Source organism: Urocitellus parryii, chromosome 2, assembly GCF_045843805.1.
Source record: "Urocitellus parryii isolate mUroPar1 chromosome 2, mUroPar1.hap1, whole genome shotgun sequence".
Taxonomy (NCBI): Eukaryota; Metazoa; Chordata; class Mammalia; order Rodentia; family Sciuridae; genus Urocitellus; species Urocitellus parryii.
Genome location: NC_135532.1, coordinates 183,544,063 through 183,559,994, shown reverse-complemented (window position 1 = coordinate 183,559,994; position 15,932 = coordinate 183,544,063). Strand labels below are relative to the sequence as shown.

Sequence of the window (15,932 nt, the reverse complement as noted above, 5' to 3'; positions counted from 1 at the left end):
GGTCACTAAGGACAGGTCAGTTCTCTTCAAGTAGGAGATCAGAAAATTTGTCACAGGGGAAATGACCTGGATATCAATTCCAGGAATATTTACCGACTGTCAACTGGTACTAATTTCTGTGCCAGAGGATTTCACAGGCATTATCTCATTTATGCTTCATAAAAACCCTGTGAAGTAGATATCCTTATCCTCATGATTTTCAAAGACAAGGACAGGTAATTCCAAAGGTCACATGGCTAGTAAATGAGGTTGGAACTTGTAGAAGTACAGCTCAGTCTGACCACCCAAGGAATGGAGGTCTCTCTTGCTCCTGTGCTCATGCGTCTGTTACACAAGTGGATGCTCACACCACTGCTCATCATTCTGGTGACAGAAAAATGCATGCAAGTGAAACCCACAACAGAGAAGCTAAGGTAAACCCTCCACCCTCAAACCCCCACTTCCTTCCTTATTATTTTTCTCAGAGTTTTGGAGGCCTTAAACTTAGCACCCTCCTCCCCCGCCCCCCCAAATTGTTTTTCTTTGTCCTGGGAAGCCACTGTGCTTCTCTGTTTCATCTTACTAGCCAAAGAGCCACTGCCAAGGAGGCCATACTAGTGCAGGCTGAGAACACCAAGAGAGAAGGGGAGGGAGGGTAAGAGGGAGTCCTGCCTCAACCTCCAGACTGAGAGCTAAGGCCAGGGAGGAGAGGCTAAGATGGAGGCAGAGGCTTCAGCAAATGAGGAGGACCAGATATGGGAGAGTGAAAGACAGATCGCCCAGAACCCCAGTAAGGATGAGCGAGAAGCACCACAGCCAGGCTCAGAAAGGACAAAGAAGGAGCAGACAGACAACTGTCTTTCTCCCAAGATGATTTCCACATATTCAGTGGATCCTGGTAACTACTGCCTTGATGCTGGTGTTCCTAGAGCTGAGGCCTTTTGGGGTCTACTCTGCTGGCCCTTTAAAAATGCAAACGCAATGCTAGTACAGTCTATGGGGAAGGGGGGTCAGTAAGCCAGGTTATTCACTAAGCATCCGACTCTTCACCAGTGAAGGATGGAATGGGGACTGGTCAGTGTGATCTCCAGGGACCTGACTGACTCTGACATTCCAGGATTGCAGAGCCAGCTCATCTTCCCTGGATTTGATTGGAGAGAACAGAGGCTAAGAGCCTGGGAACTTGGGCCAACTCTGCAGGCGCATGGGCAGGAGGGGCAGATCTAAGACAGAATCAATAGACGCCTTGAGGCTGCAGTGACCAAACATGCTATTTAAGGAAGGCTATCTTCATCTTGCCTTCTTCCACATAGTTTTCCCAGAATTCTTTTGTCACCATATCACATTTCCTTTTTCACAAGTATATTCAGCTTTCACTGTGCAATTACCCAGAGACAGAAGAGGTCACTGTAGCCTGCAAGCCCTCAGTCCAGTGTAGTAGGCTAAATAAAGTCCCCCACTCACCCCCAAAAGATATCAGGTTCGTATCTCTGGAACCTGGAAAAGTTACCTTATTTGAAAAAAAGGGTCTTTGTGAATGTGATTAAATGAAGGATTCTGAAATGAGGAGATTATGCAGGAGGACCCTAAATGCAATCACATATAATTAGGAGAGACAGCAGATTTGACACACAGAGGAAAGCCATTTGAATATGCTGGCCTTGGACATTGGAGCAAGTGATATAGCCACAAGTCAAGGAATGCCAACAGCCACTGGAAGCTGGAAGAGGCATGGGAACACTTCTCCCCTGGAGCCTCCGGAGACAGTGTGGCCCTGTGGACACCTTGATTTCTGCACCACAGTGCTGATTTTGGACTTCTTGCCTTTACATTTGTGAGGGAAAGTGCTTGCATTTTCTATTTGTTCTTATTAGTTATATATGACAGTAGAATATATTTTGACATACATAATATAGAATATAATTTCTCATTCTTCTGACTGTACATGATATAGAATCACATTGGTCATGTAGTCAAAATAGGCACAGAGGATAGTAATGTCCAATTCATTCTACTCTTCCCATCTCCTTCCCTTTCCTTCATGTCCCTTTGGCTAATACAAAGTACTTCTATTCTTCCCTATCCTCTTCCCCCTTATCGTAAGTTTGCATCTCCATATCAGAGAAAGCCTTCAGCCTTTGGGATTGGCATATTTCGCTCAGCATGATAATCTCCAGTTCCATCTGTTTATTGGCAAATGCCATAATTTCATTCTTCTTTATGGCTGAATAATATTCCATTCTGTATATAGACCACATTTTCTTTATCCATTCATTTTTGGCTGTCTTATGGTAGTATGTGATTTTAAGTCCTTTGGGTATAAACTGAGCAGTTGGATAACTGGGTCAAGATTCGGTTCCATTCCTAGTTTTTTGAGGAATCTCCATACTGCTTTCCAGAGTGGTTATATCAATTTGCAGTCCCACCAGCAATGTATGAGTGTACCTTTCCCCTACATCCTCACCAACATTTGTTGTTACTTGTATTCTTGATAATTTCCATTCTGACTGGAATGAGATAAAATCTCAGTGTAGTTTTAATTTGCATTTCTCTCTAAATGCTAGAGATACTACAGATATAGTAACAAAAATGGTATGATATGGGAACTAAAACAGACACATAAACCAATGGTACAGAATAGAAGACACAGAGACAAAACCACATAAATACAGTTATTTCATACTAGACAAAGGTGCCAAAAACATACATTGGAGAAAAGATAGCCTCTTCAACAAATGGTATTGGGAAAACTGGAAATCCATCTGTAGAAAAATGAAATTAAGCCCCTACATCTCACCCTGCACAAAACTCAAAGTGGTTCAAGGACCTAGGCATTAGACCAGAGACCCTGCACCTAATAGAAGAAAAAAAAAATAGGCCCAAATCTACATCATGTTGGCTTAGAATCTGACTTCCTTAACAAGACTCCTAAAGCACAAGAAGTAAAATCAAGAATCACCACAAGGGATGGATTCAAACGGAAAAGCTTCTTCACAGCAAAAGAAACAATCAAGAATGTAAAAAGAGAGACTCCAGAATGGGAGAAAATCTTTGCCACCTGCACCTCAGATAGACCATTAATTTCCAGTATACAAAGAACTCCTGTTCTTTTTAAGACACTGAGTTTGTGGTAATCTATTTGAGCTGTCATAGGAAGCTGATACACCCAGCCTCATCCTGCCCCCGATACCTACACATCTGCACCCATACCTGCGTATGCCACAGGCCTGCTGTTCCCTTGGAGTTAGCCTCAACTCTTTGGATGAGCAATAACAAAAAGCCACGAACCTGGAAGAAGGACCAGGACTTGAACTGAAGGTCCCATCTGTTACTATTTGTGAGCAGAGGACTTCACCTCTCCAAGCTGGTTTTCTCATTCGAAAAAATGGAAAGTGTAGTTCCTGACTAGCTCACAGCCGTCATGTTGGGACTACATTTTAAAATGGACTTACAGGCCGATTGACACCTTTAAAGCTTTGTGCCCATGTCAGGAATCAGTTGTTATTTTTATTAAATTCCTGGGCTCAGTCCTGAGCAGATTCCTACTGCTATCAACATACAGTCCTTAGGAGATACAAATAAAAACAGGTCGGGAGAAACTTCTGTGGATCTTGGTGACCCCAACCTTCTCCAATGTTAAACTCTAATTTGGTGAAACAGGAAGCAGTGGGACAAGGTGTGAATGACTTAAAGGAGGGTTTATGAGGTAATTCCTTCCCAGCTCCTAAAGTCACCAATGTGCATCATCCACGGACTTAGAGAAGATCATGAATATCCTCAGTGTGCTCATGACCTTAGCACCACCAAGGAGAGAGGATTTGGCATGAGTCTGATGGTTCATGAACACTGCTTTGTGCAAATGTTTAGTGAGTGAATGGAGGAGTGGATGGATCTATGAATAAATGATCTAATTAATTAAAAGGAATGAGCCCTGAGCATAAAAATGACCTCCAAATTACAACTTTCTCATAGTCCCCAATATTATCCTTGTTAATATGATTGAGTTTTAGCTTCAGTTTCTCTGTCTCACAGTCTCTCCCTGGATGTCTATTCTGAGCTTAACAGGGAAAAATTCTTAGAAGCTCGCCATCAAAGAGCCATGTCTAATACTGATAGGTGCTGTTGGTGGTTCTCCTTGAAGCCATTGGTTACGTGTATGGAAAATCATGTGGATTACAGACACTTTTCGCACCTGGCCTTCCAGGTACAGCAGCCAGTCTTCTCTGTCTTGGATTCTCTAAGACAGTCCATCTGTATCTCAGGAGCAGCAATCGCAACAGAATTAGGGTTTTCCAATTTCTGTCTACTAAGTTACACCTCTTCTTTCACCCAGGTTGCTGGGGGGTCCCAGCATGGTTCTTCTGGGTTCCATTAGAGACTCCTGGGGGAGGGAGTCAAATACAGAGTTTCTATTGATCACAAGGAGTTTTTGAGAAGCCTTACTTTCTTTCTTCTGTTTTTGTTGTTAGAGTAGTATATTTTCATTTCATAGAATTTGGAAAGTACATACAAGTATAAAGTATTGGAAAAATGTCATTGTAATTCTACCCTCTCAGCTGTTAACCTTCTGGTACATTTCTGGTCATTTTTCTATAATTTTCACATAATTGAGATCAAAGAGTATGTATAATTGAAACCTTGCACTCTCATTGTAACATTTAGCATAAACCATTTCTCATAGTATCAAAAATTCCCCATAGGGCTGAGGTTGTGGCTCAGTGGTGGAACATTTGAGGAGCACGTGTGAGGCCCTGGATTTCATCCTCTGCGCCACATAAAAATAAATAAATAATGAAGGTATTGTGTCCATCTACAACTAAAAAAAAAATTTTTTTTTTAAATTCTTCATAGACATCACTTTTCTGCAAGTTTCTTCAATATAGTTCCCTGCCACCCCCAGTACTGGGGATTGAACCCAGGGCCTCAGCATACTAGGCAAACATGTACCTCTGAACCACCAGCCCCCAGCTGATTTTTGGGCATCACTTTTAATGGATACATAAATTCCTTAACCTAGTAGGGGCTAATAATTCACAAGTACAGGCCTCGCTTTGGCTTGCCCTTTGTCTTCCAGCTCAGTCTTGTTTTCTTTGTTCCCTGTACAACCCACTTGCAGAACCCAGCATCTCTTTGGGTTCTCTAAGAGGACTTAGTCCAACCCAAAGCACAATGAGCAATGTGGGCTCTTCCTGAAGGTTTCATAAGAAGACACAAGCCAGATTTACCTTGTATATCCTACACCAAGCGACTTTCAAAAACCCATCTCTTAACCACCTCTGATTTACATTAAATCAGAAGCCCCCATGTAGCTAGAGTGCTGGCAGAAGTTTTTTGTTTGCTTTTCTTAGTTCTTTCCTTCTTCCTAGGTAGCCTCACCCCATCATGTTTTTTTTCCTCCTCTTATAAGAGTTCCCACCTTCACAGACTTACACTCCTCCTGGGATTAAGGGAAATGAAGGGTCTCTAACCACCGAGACCACCCACTCTCCTTCGAAGGTAATTTAATGACAATCTGTTGATCCTTGAATAGCCCTCTGGGGAAAAATGTCCATCCATCCACCCCACTGAACTTATTTATCATCTTCAAAGTATTTCCTCCAGACACATAAGATGCTTTCCTAAGAGCAAATGACTTCTCAATTTCATTAAGCTAGTATATAATAAGATCTCCTTGATTTGCTTTTCATGGGATCAATTCTTTTTTATTAGCTCTGAATTGGAAAAACTTATACAAGAAGGAAATGGAATGCTGTTCGTGCAACTATGGAACCTGTATATGTGAACTCCACAGTTACCCAAATGGTTGCATTCATTAATCCTAATTAAGCAGTATTTGATTAGGGGGAGGGAGAACAGAAATGTCTAAATAAAATAATTCTAATTCATAGATACTTGGTAAAAGGGAGTTGGACAGGTGAGGCAGCCTAACACCAAGGGTCAGAGGCTGTGTTTGACCTTCTAGGCTGCCCCCTACACCCTGTCCCTATGGGCCTGGAGGCTCCTCCTCAAGAGTCAAGCCTGCAAAGCTGGGATTAGTTGTGCACAGCTTGTTTCTGGAAGACCACAGCAAATTGGAGTGTGTCCTGCAGCAACCATCTAATGGACTACGGAGAAAAGCCTGAAAGAAGGGGAGAGAGGCCCCACCAAGCATCCAGAGGAGGAAGGAGGCAGAGGTGCAGTGTTAACACTGACAAGCAGAGAAGAAGAGTCCGGCCTGGAGAATCCTGAGGGGCTCCAATAACAGGAGAGGCAGGGTTTCCACAGAAGAACACTCCTCCTCACAGAAGCAATGCCCCTGAGAGAAAGCACTGGCTCCTCACAGCTCTTTGCTTGTGAAACAGAAAAGGAACCAGCCTACTAGGAGTGGCGCAGTTGAAAGAGCAGCACTGAGAAGTCCCCCTCCCTTGTGGGTGGCTGGGCTCAGAGTGTGGGAGAGGAACTGCCAAGTGGAATGAGGAGGCTGGGAGGGTGGGAGCGGCAGCCTCCCCTTCTTGGAGTCTGGGGAATCCCTGGAGCCTGGAGTTACATTTGTCCCTGGTATCCATGGAGATGGGTCCCAGACCCGCCCACTACGCCTCGGATCCAAATCCAAGGGTGCTTAAGTCCTTTATATAAGATGGTGTAGTATTGCATATAACCTTTGCACGTCCTGTACATGTAACCTACGTACAGTATACCTCCTGTATACTTTAAGCCATCTTTGGATTACTTACAGTAACTAATACAATCGCATGGTATGTAAAATGTCACAGAGCAATATTCAACCTTATTGCATGTAATGCATCCTAATATTTCTATTCTATCCTATTTCATCTCTTAAAATGTGAGTCACAACTCACAGTCTAACAGTAGTTAATTTAGGGAATAATGACCAAAAGAAAAAAAGAAAAGAAAAAAAGCACAAAAAACCCAGTGTGTACATGGTGGGTACAGGTGTATTTTTTTCCTAATAGTGTTGATCTGCTTTGGTGGAATCCACAGATCCAGAACCCACAGATGTGAGATCTGACCATAGCACCCTACCCCAAGATGCACCCCGTGCCAAGACTCCTTGCCATTATCTTAGCCTCCTAAAATGAGGGGCTGGGGTGGGAAGTAGAGTTTCAGATTTTGCGTGTGCACACACACATGCAAAACAGAAAACACAACAAACAATGAAACACAAAAAACAAAACACAACAACAAGACCCAAGATGTCCAGTTAAATTTGAATTTTAGATAACATAGACTTTCTGAGTGTATGTACCAAATATAGCATGACACCTCAAAGTTGATGGAAAAAGTAGTGACCGCTCAAGTTTCCTGTCAATAGTAGAGAAAGAGGAAGTTAAAGAAATAGGGAATCTAGTTGTTGGAGAACCAGTAATTGTGTGTGCTTGTATATGTATGAGATAGAGAAAGAGATTAAACTGTCAGCACGGTCGCTGGTTGTAGATGGATATTTGGGAAGCTAACAAGAAGTTAAAAATGATTTTTTAGGGAACTTTGTTCCACTGTAAACAGAAAACTCATCTGTCATTTATGTGAATTATCCCCATTTCTGTTTCTTCAGACACCACCACCTCTTCATTTTTTGTACTTACGCCATCAGGACTGTATTTCTGGGAGCCTCCCGACCCTCTCCAGCCTCCCCCAGTCATGAAATCAGGCCTTTATTTGCAAACACTCTGATATCTGCTTGTCCCAGTCCCAGGTGGATCTTTGGCTCGTACAGGTGTCTGTCTGTTCCCCTGTCATCAGGAGCTACTCAGAAGCATTTTCCCCAAGTTCATTTCCACCCCATTCCTGGCCTCCCACCACGTCATCATCTCAGCTTCCTTATAGTTTAGAATTTGGTCTAGAAAATGTATCTACTTCCTTTATTCCCTAGCAGCTAAAATAGTCTGGAAGGGAAACCATTAGCCAAATGACGTTCCAGCGGATCTGAATGGCACCAGTCCCCGTGTGACTATATTCTCCCTGGGCCAGGTTTATGGTCTACACCAGACACTCCTGCATTTCTTCCCTCTGCCCAGATTCTGCCAGGTCTGCTCTCCTCTGCATGGTGCCACGGTCATGAGCATTATAAACTTGCAGGTAGCCTTAAATCTTCTCAGCTCCCATCTCTTCTCTCACTTTTCGGTAATGGGTATGTTCTTTATGAAAGCCCTCATCCTTCACTTGGCCTAATTCAGCATTGAGGTCCATATTGCCGTGACCAGAAAGAAGCATTTTTCTTTTTTCTTTTTTTTTTTTTTTTTGGGGGGGGGGGTGACCAGGGATTGAACCCAGAGGTGATTAACCACTGAGCCACATCCCCAGCCCTTTTTATATTTTATTTTATTAGAGACAGGTTCTCACTAAGTTGCTTACAACCTTGCTAAGTTGCTGAGGATAGCCTTGAACTTGCAGTCCTCCTGCCTCAGCCTCCCAAGCCATTGGGATTACAGGCAAGTGCCATGCTCAGAGAGCTTATAAGAGTAGATGGGCTGCCCCATGAGTATGCTGTATATATTATGTGGATACACATCTTAGACACCCATAATCAGTTATAGTGTTCCATGTTCCCTACACTGGCACCTCAAATCCTCTTACTCATCTTGGTCTGACCAGTGTTCTTTCCTTTCTCTTGCTTCTGGTGGTAACAACTTCCTCTTTTTCTGGGAACTGCCCTGCCAGGTCTTTCCTGGGATGGTTAATTGCAAAATCCTACCCTCTGACCACAGGGGAGGCTGAACCACACAGGCGATTTCATCCTGTCTCTCTGTCATAGAGACACACTATAGATGAACATGTGTTGCAATCTGGGTCCCAGTGCCTCTCTGGGAGCATCTGTTAGCCACTAGAGGGATGATACAGACTTGATCTGTGGGCAGCAATGCTCCCCTCTCCTCTTGCTGAATAAGAGCTCCATTCTTAAAGAAAAGTAGAGCTAAGGAGTAGGAGTGACAGAGACTTGAGTCTCCCCATCTAGTTATTTCTGAGGCCACCCAGCTCCTGGGGTACTTTTTTTTTTTTTTCTATATCTGCTGCTGTGGTTTGAGTGTGCCTCCCAGCAAAGCATGTTTTGGAAACTTAATCCACAATATAACAGTGTTGAAAAGAAGAGTCCGGTGTGAAGTGTTTAAGTCATGAGAGCTCCACTCACAGGAATGGATTAATGTCCATTATAAGTTTGATCGCTTGCCCTTCTGCCTTCCCCCACAGGATGACACAGCAAGAAGGCCCTTGCCAGATGTAGATCCATAGACCTTGGACTTCTCCAGCCTCTAGAACTATGAATAAATAAACCTCTTTTCATTATAAATCACCCAGTTGTGGTATTCTGTTATAGTAGTGGAAAACAGACCAAGGCAGCTGCTCAGCATCCAGTTTATTACTTGCAGGTTGAGAATCCTGACTCCCACACTGTTCTCCCAGATTTAAATCATGCTTAGCGAGTACTTACTATGTGCTGCCACATGTGTTCTCTCCCACAATTCTCAACACTAGTCTGAACATCCTTATTGTGCACAAAAAGAAAAAAAGTATTGAGGCTGAGAGTGTACAGGGAGCAACTAGTTCTGCTAGAATCAAAATGCACATCTTTGGACTCCAAAAACAATAGTCTTTTTCAAAAGTTTTTTCAAGTTGTAATTCACAGAAAAAAAATTCATATTATGGCCAAATAAACACATATTATTAAGATGAACTATATGAAATTGTAGATATTTGATTTTTTGACCTAAAAATGGCAATTCCATATAGTTCAATCTCTACAACAGAGACAAAGATGTCATGAAACAATACTTAGTCTTATTATGTGTAATTCACTCCAATATTTTAATCCTATCCTATTTCATCTTTTAAAGTGCTGGTGACAAGCCACGTGCAGTGGTGCATTCCTGTAATCCTAGAAGCTCAGGAGGCTACTTTTATTATTGCGAGAGGATCACGAGTTCAAAGCCAGCCTTAGCCACTTAGTGAGGTCCTAAAGCAACTCAGTGAGACCCTGTTCTCCTGAGTATACCTTGGTCCTCACTTGCTCTGGAGGTGCCCTGGGGGCATGCTGCCAATGCCCAAGAACCTCCTCAGAGCTGGGGCAGTGCTGCACCCTCTCTCCTGCGCCCACCTCACATCACACACAATTCCCTGGGTTCCTTGGGGTGCCAACAGAGACTTGCAGAGTCACAACTTCTGTAGCCCCTCTTTCCCTAGAGCTTGAATTCAAATCCCCAGGCCAAGCAGGAGACAGGTATCCATCTCTCCTGTTCATCATCTCTGTCTCTCTCCACATCAAGGCCTTCATCCAAAGCAGCCAAAGTCAAAAGTCCTCAGGCATTGAATTTTTGGGGAAAAACAAAACAAAACACTTTCATGAGCTGTCTATGAGTGATCCAGTTGTGCTTGGGAATGTTTGGATGTCTTTGGGCTAAAGGTGGTATGCTTACTACAATATTATGTGCTATGAATCACTACTTTTATTATTGCAAATAACAACACCCCATCTGTGGTCTTAAATTTAATTGGAGTGACCCTGGTGATGGTCTCACTGCACCCCATACCCCAGATATGACCCAGGAGGCAGTCCTAGACACCTCTGAGGAGAACACAGTCCTTCAGGGCCTGCAACAGATGGGCTCTAGCTGAAATGCTGATGGAGGACATCAAGGTCCCAATATTCACTACAAGTGAATTTGAATTAAAATTAAAGGGAGGGGCTAGGAAGTCCAGAGAGCTTATTACCAGATGGTTTTTATGTAGGTCATGACTTCTTAAACCATAAGTCAGACCTCATTAGTGTGTTGTGAAATTGGCTTAGTGGGTTGTCACCAGCATTTTATTTTATTTATTTTTGGTACCAGAGATTGAACACAGGGGTGCTTAACCACGGAGGAGAACAGGTGCAGAAGTTGTGCACCTGTTCAGACTCAGATTGTGTGGTTGACTGTGGGGTATCCCCAGGATGTGAGAAATCCTAAGGGGGCCCTTTATAGGTGTCAATGCCCATCTTGAGTTGCAAGGCTAGCAGCCTGTGAGATAAAACTAGCAGCTGTTAATGATGACTTATTTGCTGGTAGGTCTAGGAAAACTCCGTTTACGCTGAGTTTGGAGAGTACATTAACAAAATTCATTACCTATACATGTCTTTCAAAGCTCACAACAACTGTACCAGATGGGCAGGGAATGCTCAGAATCTCTGTTTTTCAAGAAGTGAAGGTCATGGAAGAAGAGTGTTGGGCATTCAATAGCATGGCCAAGGTCATATGGCCAGAATACAGCAGAGCCAGGATTTAGACCCAAATCTTCAGACTGCTTGTTTCTGTTCTTTCTACCATGCAGGTTGTTCCCATGGCAACCTTATTAAACTGCCAAAACACAGTGGTGAGCAGGAGGTGAAGAAAATCAGGATGGGGAAAGGCAGGCACCAACCCCTCCACCCCTCTCCTACCTCATGATCCTAGGTAGACGGTCATCTTACACTCTCCCTATTGACACCCCTGCTCAGTGCCCTGCAGTCCTTCTTCAAAAGGGACTTCAGGGCTGGGGACGTGGCATGGTGATAGAGTGCTTGCTCAGCATACACAAAGCCGAGAGTTTGATCCTCAGCACTGCAAAACAAAAACCAAGACAATAGGGCTGGCAAAAGTTGGATACTCCGCATGTGCTTCCCTTGCGGGCTGGGAGGGTGGGCTGCAGGAATCTGCTTCAGCCAGCTCCTGGTAGCTGTCTTGCCTTCCCTGGGAGTTGCTCACCCAACAATCAACTGAAGGTACTCTGACACCAGCATCAATGTCTCCTTTGTCCGGTGTCACCTTGAAAATAGTTGCTCTCAAATCTGGCTTTGATTAAACCAATTTCCTCTTGGCTATTGGAGAGAATAATGAAAAAAAAATCTTCCATGCATTGAGTACCTACTAAGTGTTAGGCTAGACTTGGCATTATCCTATTTGATTCTCACACTATCCCTACTAAGCCAGCCTGTCAGCCCGTTTTACACATGAAGAACTTTACTTGCCAACTATCACACGGATAATAAGAAGCAAGGCCTAGATGAGGACCCATGAGCTGAACTTCCCATCTGAATACCTTTCAACCACACCATATTGCTGGGTGGAAAATGCTTGGGGAATAAAGCAATGATCACCACTGAATAGATTTCCTACATATGAACTCCTGTCCCCATCTGTCATGCAGGAGATACACACTGAAAAGCTGAGGTGACTGTAAAAATGTGGTCTGATTTGTACCCAATGCCACCTGGGTGCTTTCTTAGCACCCCAGCCACCCTGGACAGCCCCGCAGGACAATCACTGGGCATCAGAGCCTTCCCGGGTCTCTGCTTGAGGTAGTTTTGCTTCATTCCTGCTTGAGCTCATTAAAACTGTGGAATGGGGCCCTGGAAGCTAAGCAATGTCTGAAATGCTGAGTTGGAATAAGAATACTCTTGCATCAGAGGTAACTTGCAGATGATGCAGTCTTTCTAGAGGGAGGGGGACTGAGTACCCGTGAAGGTCTGCTCAAGGATCTCTCATGATACAGAAAAGATGTCTTCCTGGAAAAGCGGCCATATGGTGAGAGTCTTCAAATGAACCAGATTGTCTTATTGATTCTCATGATAAAAAATTATACTCAGTCAGTTCGTTATTGATGGACCAAGGGCCTGCTTCTGATCAGGCAGAGCTTGGGATGGGCTGTGCACAAAGCATGCTGGCTTTTGCAAAATGGATTTTTTTTTTTTTTTTTTTTTTGCAGAATCTGAACTTGCACCACTTTTCTGACCTTGAGGGGTCTTCTCACTGCTGTCACCTCTCAGCCCTTCTCAGAACACAGAAAGTTCTCTCATCCCTGAGAATATCGACTCCACATTCAGAACTTCCGCAACCTCTCCTGAGAAATAATCATAATATCTCTAATTTAATGAAGTAAACTGATATGCTAGACTCTGTGCCAGATGGTTAATAGGTTTTGCCTCATTTCCTCCTCACCACAATTTCGTTATGTCCATCTTATAGACAAGGAAACTGAGACTTGGAGACATTAACCTTAACCTAGTTGATATGGAAGAGACCCAGCTGCCAAAGTCAAGTCGGTTGGACTTCAAATCCCACCTTCACTGCACTCTCTCAAGCACAGTGCGGGGTAGTCTGGTGGCCAGGTTGCCAACCAAGCCCAGAGGCCTTTTCCTGGTCTGGCTGCCCCGTCCAGTGGCCCCATCCTGTGCTAGACTCTCCTCCTCACTCTGCCCCAGCCACACAGACCTACTTTCTTTCTGTTCCCCAAACATCCTCTCCTGGTTTCAACCACTGTGCTTTCACTCTTGTGGGTTGCTCTGCCCGGAATCCAGGAACTTTTCAAGTTCTAGAGGTAGAAAGTCCTTTTCTTTAAGACTCTTCCGGCTGGTGAGGGGAGGCCATGACAATTGGCATTGACATTGATGAGTGTATTGACAATTACAATGCAGTCTTCTAAATTCAGGAATAGAGATTGCTAAAGACACAACGGATACAGAGAAATGAACTAACCACATGTGGGTATGTGGGTGTGGTGTATTTGTGTGTATGAGATTTGTTTGGTGTGTGTAGTCGTGTAAGCACATGGATCCAGGAAGACACTCAGGAAAAACTTTGTGCAGAGGGAAGCTGAGCTAGTCTCAAAGGAAAAGATGAGTGTATGGAAGAAGGAGGGTCCCAACATTCCAGGCAGAGAAGCTGCTCTGATTGGCTAATTCCACCCCCAGGGGTCCACATGTTTAAAGCTTGGTTCCCAGACTGTGGTACTTTTGGGAGGTGGTGGAGCATTTAGGTCTCTACCTCTTCGTGGATAAAAGTTAGCTCATTGGGGGTATAATCTCGAAGGGGGATATTGGGGCCCTGGCCTCTCCCCTTCTTCTTTCTTCATTTCCTGGTTACCATGAAGTGAACAGTTTCCTCCACCATGTGCTCTTACCGTGATAGATGGCATCACCACCAGGCCAAAGGCAATGAAGCCAAGTGATCACCAACTAAAATCTCTGAAACCATAAGTAAAATAAACCTTTCCCACTTTTAAATTGATTTGTCTTGGGTATTTTGTTACAGAAAACTAACCAGCACAAAGACAAGGAGAAAAGCCCAACGATGAGAAATGTGAGGTGGGAAACCTCTAGTTTCACATTACTGCAATGCAAAGTAGTAGGAGATGATACTGGAGAGGCAAACAAAAATCATATTATGGAAGAATTTAGGCTTAAGGTGACCAAATAATTTATTATCCAAGTCAGAATAATTTGAGGGCAAGAGAGACTATTAGCCAGCTAGTATCTCAAGATGGTCGTATTAACCTGGAATATTCCTGGTTCATGGGGAGGCATAGTCAATTTCACCTAGAGGCCACACTAAGGAAACTGAACCTCATCCTATGTGCAATGGGGAGACATGACAAAGTCTCAATAGGGAGGTGGCAAAACTAGACTTACTTTTTTTGGAGGTCATCTGGACACCAATATGGAAGACGCATTGGAGGAATGGATTGGACAGGCCAGCGGCTAGAAGACCACTTAGGAGGCTGTTACGATAGCACAAGATAGAGTGGGACTGGAATGGAGGTGGTGGTGGTAATGGGTAAAAACAGAAGAAAAGGATTTACCAAACTGTGAAAAATATATGGAGGAGGCAAGATCTTTGAGATTTTATAATTGGAAGAGAGGAAGAATAAACAGCCTCACTTTCCTAATTAGTGAACTGGGTAGATGATACTGGAGAGGCACCATCCACAGTCATCTAGACCAGACTTTGTAGACATATACCATACTTCTCCCTTATCTGTGGGAATCTATTCCAAGAATCCTAGAGAATACCTGAAACCACAGACAGTATTAAATCCTATGTCTACCATGTTTTTCCTACTAAGTACAGAACTTGTCTTTGCACTTAAAGAGAACATGACTTCTCTTTGGCACATCCAAATTGCTACTTTTGTACTTTGGAACCATTGTCGAGTAAAATAAGTATTATTTCAACACAAGTACTGCAAAATCAAGACAGTCAATTTGGCAACTGAGAAGACTACTTAGTGACTAATGGGTGAGTAGTACGTACAATATGGGTATCGTGGACAAAGGGATGATTTTCACTCAGGGTGAAAAGGGGCCAAACAGTGTGAGATTTCATCCCATTGCTCAGAATGGGGCACACTTTGAGATTTATGAATTATTTCTTTCTGAAATTTTCCACTTAATATTTTTGGACCACTGTTGACCACAGGTAACTAAAACCATGGAAAGCAAAACCACAAATTGGGGAAACTATTGTGTTGAGTTGAGCTCTGGGCAGGCCGAGTTTGGGAAGCCTGTGAGATATGTGGGGGATTCCCAGTAGATTGTTTTGAGTCCAAAACATAGAGAAAGGGGTGGAGAACTATCTGAAGCTCATCAGAATATACAGGATACAAAAAAGGTTAAAAAAAAATCTTGCAGAAAGTATGTTCACTGAGAAGAATGGTGGGTGTAGTAGTAGACCTTTCATTACTATAATGAAATACCTGACACAAGCTATTATGAAAAAAAAAGAAGTTTATTTTGGATCATGTTCTGGAGGTTCAAGTCCAAGATTAGGCAGCCCTGTTGGTTTATGTTTCTGGCAAGGGCAGGACATTGCGGTAAAAGTATCTGTTCGAGGGAATACTCACATCTTGAGCTAGAAAGGAAGGACAGAGGGACACTTGGGTACCACCATCTACTTTGGGGGTATGCCTCCAATGACCTAAGGATCACCCACTAGTCCCCACTTTTTCTTTTCTTTTGCCGTCTCTTTCTTTCCCTCCTGTCCTTCTTCCTTTTCCTTTCTCTTTCCTTCCTTTTTATGGTTCTGGGGATTAAATAGGGGTGTTCTACTACTGAGTCTGTGAATCAGTATTAAAAATCTCCTGACCTTTTTATTTGTTTTGTTTTGAGACAGGGTCTCACTAAGTTGCTGAGGCTGGCCTTGAACTTGCAATCCTCCTACCTCAGCCTC

The 15,932-nt window shown here is 43.4% G+C and overlaps 1 pseudogene; it reads left to right on the top strand.

Annotated features, from left to right (window-relative positions):
• Positions 1-696: 696 nt before the first annotated feature.
• The window catches only part of LOC113183087 (splicing factor 3B subunit 4 pseudogene), a 38,407-nt pseudogene continuing 23,171 nt past the window's right edge, over positions 697-15,932 (top strand).